The following is a 4,440-nucleotide window of genomic DNA, read 5'->3' as shown; positions in this document are numbered from 1 at the left end:
ACGGGTGGACCTGTATACTGACCCAGACCTTCACCAAAAACCTCTGGGAACTCGTCATAAATGCAATTCCCTTTATTTTCACACACCTTGTTAACACCGGTTACAGCAATACCCAGAGGTTTGAACCAATCCAGGCCCAGCAAACTGGCCCGGTCACCCTCAGCAACCAAGAGGGACAACTGTACCTTGCGACCCTTGAACTCCACCTCAAAACTGGCCTGGCTAGTGGAATGCACCACCCCTGGAAATCGGAGAGGTGCACCGTGGATGGGGTCAAGTGGCGGCAGCTCCGTCACGGGAACAAACGTTGCCAAATCTGCAATGAGATGATCGTCAGCGCAGAACCAGAGCCGACCTCCATGTCGCATGGAACTCCATCGAGATGAACAGTGACCAGGATCTTCTTTCTGCGGCTTGCTCCGGTGCTCAGGACCGTCGCTGTGCAGCTGAAGAAGTTGGTCCGGTGGCAGTCAGTGGCCCGTATGCTGTCGGTACCTCGAACATTAGGCCCTGCAGCAGGAGATGACGGTGGCAATTTCTTCTTCGCCCGGAAGACCCTGGCCAGATGACCCCGCTTCCCACAGGTACAACAGATGAAATCTCGCGCCCAACTGAGGTCTCGCTCGTGACTGCTGCTGCAGCCGGCGCAAGGGCGCCATGATGCAGTTCTCAGTGGGGTCCGCTTCTGGCGAGTAGCTTGTGTGTGATGGATGACATCGGCCTCCCCCTCGGAACTGCTGGTCGATTGGTGGTGAACAGCCTGATCCTTTCCGGCCTGGATATGGCGCTGACAGACCTCTTGCGTCGACCTCTCAGCCGCTTCGGAGGCGACAGCCTCCGCATAGGCCACTTCATAAGTGATCGCCGTTTTAGCGAACAGGCGCTGTTGAAGCCTCTCATCACAAAGGCCACATATGAGACGGTCGAGTAGAGCTTCTTCAAGGTTGGCGAAGTTGCAGGGCTGGGCTGTCTTCCACAGGGCAGTCACGTACTCAGCGATGGACTCGGCTGGGCCCTGGTTTCGCTTGTAGAACGCGTGTCGACAAGGTATTTGGGACGGCGGTGGCGAGAAGTGAGCCTTCAGCTTGTCCGTTATGACCTTCCAAGTCGCCGTCTGGATTTCGGTCGGTGCAACCAGAGACCGGGCGACATTGAAGATGATCTTGCCACGTGAGCTGAGCAGCGTTGCCTTCTTCTTTGCCTCATCCACGATCTGGTTGGCTTGAAGGTGGTTCGAATGCTTCGAACGCCGGGTTGATGGCCATTTCAGTGGTTGGTGCAGCCACAACGACTAGTGCCACCTCAGCTGGTTCGGCTGGGTGTGTGTCTCCATTATCTGTTCTTGCATCGGTTTAGCGGAGCTGCCTACCTGCTCTTGGATCCCATCCTCGTCGCCAATTGTTAAGTATGCAACTCAACAATGAAGTAAGTAATAAGTGAATCAGCTTTATTGAGAACGAGAACTTCCAAAGATCACACGGCATCAGACAACACACGACAAAACAACAGTGGAGCATAGCTCCCTTTTAAACTCTCCCGGGCTGGTGTAGCCACACCCTTACATTGTTAACGTCCAATCATATTGCATAGATATCAACCAATCATTTGTCTTCCCTCCAGCACAGACTCTTACATTTCATTGGTTACAGATCATACTTCAGCCAATGGTATTGTGACAGATTAGAATCCAGCTGAGGTTTCAAGCTTTACATTGTGTTTCAGTGGTTAAGACCATGCCTCGGTTCCTGTCAGAGCGCACCGGAGCATCGCTCCGCCAGTCAGGAGCCCAGGGGGAGGGCACATAAGCCCCACCTCCTGCTCCCACCAGCCATCAATTGGGACATGGTGGAGGGGTGAAACATTCCCTGCCTCCCTGAGCCCTGGGGTGGTGGCCTTGGACTCGTAGGGGCAAATTCCACCAGTGAGAGGTCATTCTGGCTTCCCCAGGTCTCCTTCGAGGATCTTTAAAAAGTTATGGCCGCCATCGCTGTTCTCGGTGGCAGCTGCGATGCCCGCGTGGGGGGGGAGGGGTGGGGCGAAACATTCCCTTGCCTCCCTGAGCCCCGGGGTGGTGGCCCTGGACTCATAGGGGCAAATTCCACCTCTCGCATGATGTCCAAGTGGCGTTGCAAGGAGTATGGCCGCCGTCGCTGTTCTCGGCGGCAGCTGCGCGAGGGGAGGGGCGGGGCGATACGTTCACTTGCCTCCCTGAGCCCTGGGGTGGTGGCCTTGGACTCGTAGGGGCAACTTCCACGTCTCGTTAGTGGTCATTCTATGGACATCACATGCAAGAGGTCATTCTGGCTACCCCAGCTCTCGATAGGAGCTCTTAAAAAAGTTATGGCCGCCGCCACCGTCCTCGGCGGCAGCGACACTGCGCAGGGGCAGGGGCAAGGCAAAATGTTCCCTTGCCTCCCTGAGCCCCGGGGTGGTGGCCTTGGACTCGTAGGAGCAAATCCCACCTCTCGCGTGGGGGAGGGTGGGGCGTTGCCGCTCGGACATCACACGTGAGAGGTCATTCCATAGAGTTTTGCCCAAAATACCAGAGTGTCACCATGCGACATCCCTCGGGTGATGACATCACTTCCACGTGACATCATCATGTGAGGGACATTGCACGCAGTGACATTGTCCCACTCCCCAGTCCCGGAAAGCTCCTTCCCTTCCAGTGAGAGCACAGGAGCTGGCAGTGGCAACCCTAGCACAGAGGGAATCAATTGCTTAAAGCTCCAGGCACTCCTTTTATCATTTTTCACTTTTTCAACCCCCCCCCCGATAGAGAGAGAGAGAGATCACATTCTTCTAAGATTTGTAGAAAGATCTGTCTTGCCTGTTCACAGCTCCAGTAACTAGATTTAAGTATACAAAGACTGGCTGACTTCACCAATATAAGATTTGCAGGTTTAGAATTTACAGGTATTAATGCAACTTTAGCAGTAAATATGGTTTCATGAAGATGTAATTTCAAACAGCACAAAAAGGAAGCATGCTACAATCTCACAGAGGTATTATTTAGAACTGTGTGAGGCTAACGTTTTCTGGCCAAGCAAAGAGAGCAAGTTGGAGTCCAACCCATTTTGCAGAGGTAGGTGGTATTGATACGGTTCTAGGCGGATGGTAGTCTAACCAGTGTACATAGGCTTTTAATGACAGGAGTTCTGTTCTAGTCCAAGGTTCTTTTAAAGTTGGGTCCTCCTGCACATCCATGCTCTGGACTGCCTTCACTTATTGTACAATCACTGCAGTGTTTTCTCAATTTCTCAAGATTTCCTGTTAGTCTTGGCATTTGCCTGGAGGGAGAAAAGGATAACAAGAGAGCTTGTATTTAATTGTGATCAATGGGGCCTTACTCAGCATATTAGCTGGAACAATGTGGAACAATAAAGCATCTTTCATAGGACTACACAACTAGTTGGATCCAATTATTCCCTTATGCTAAGTCTTCTTCCAAGACTTCCTGAGAGGGAAGAAGTGTTCCTCAAAAATGTTCCTCAGGTGGAGAAAGACATCCTTGGAAAGACTTCCTGAGATGGAAGAAGTGTTCCTCAAAAATGCTCCTCAGATGGAGAAAGTCCTTCTCCATTGGGCAAGTTTTCACTATTAGAAAAAGTCAAAACAGATGGGAATAATTTGATCTAAGCAAGGGGTGGCCAAACTGTGGCTTGGGCGCCACATGCGGCTCTTTCACACATACTGTGTGGCTCCCAGCAGGGTGGCTGGGGAAGAGAAGGGGAGGCATGCCTCCCCAATCGGTCTTCCCTTCCCCAGCCAGTGTTCCCCTCCCTGTGTAGGCTTGAAGTGCGGAGGAGCAGAGAAAGAAAGCAACTTTAACTTTAAATGTGTTCCCAAAGGCCCCCCCACCCCCGCTGGCTGGTTTGGAGAAGGCATTTGTCTCTTTGAATCCCTTCTCCAAGCCAAGCCAGCCAGCATTGGGGCAGAGGCGACTTGAAGGATGCACTTAAAGTTGCTTTCTTTCCACCTTCCCTCTCCCTATCTATTTGCGTTCTTTCCACCTTTCTTTCTCTCTCTCTTTCTCCCCTCTCTCCCCATCTTGTTCCCCTCCCTGGGTAGGCTTGAGGTGGGTGGGGGAGCAGAGAAAGAAAGCAACTTTAAATGCATTCTCAAAGCGCACACCCCCCACACACACCCCACTGCCGGGCTTGGAAAAGGCATTTTGCCTCTTTAAACCCTTTCTCCAAGCCAAGCCAGTGCAGAAGTGGGGGTGGGGGCTTGAAGATCAGATTAAAGTTAAAGGCATTCTCCAAGCCCCTGCCCCGTAGCCCTGCCCACCAGTTTGGAGGCATTTGTCTATTTCAATCCCTTCTCCAAGCCAAGCGGGCTGGTGTGGGGGCATGGGTTTTTTTGGAGAACTCATTTAAAGTTAAAGCTGCTTTCTGTCCACCTCTCCCTCCCTCCCATTTATTTGCTTTCCACCTCTCT

This window comes from Gekko japonicus, unplaced genomic scaffold, assembly GCF_001447785.1.
Source record: "Gekko japonicus isolate JY-2015 unplaced genomic scaffold, Gekko_japonicus_V1.1 scaffold2876, whole genome shotgun sequence".
Classification (NCBI taxonomy): Eukaryota; Metazoa; Chordata; class Lepidosauria; order Squamata; family Gekkonidae; genus Gekko; species Gekko japonicus.
The sequence above is the reverse complement of the archived record's forward strand: the minus strand, read 5'-3'. Positions refer to the sequence as shown.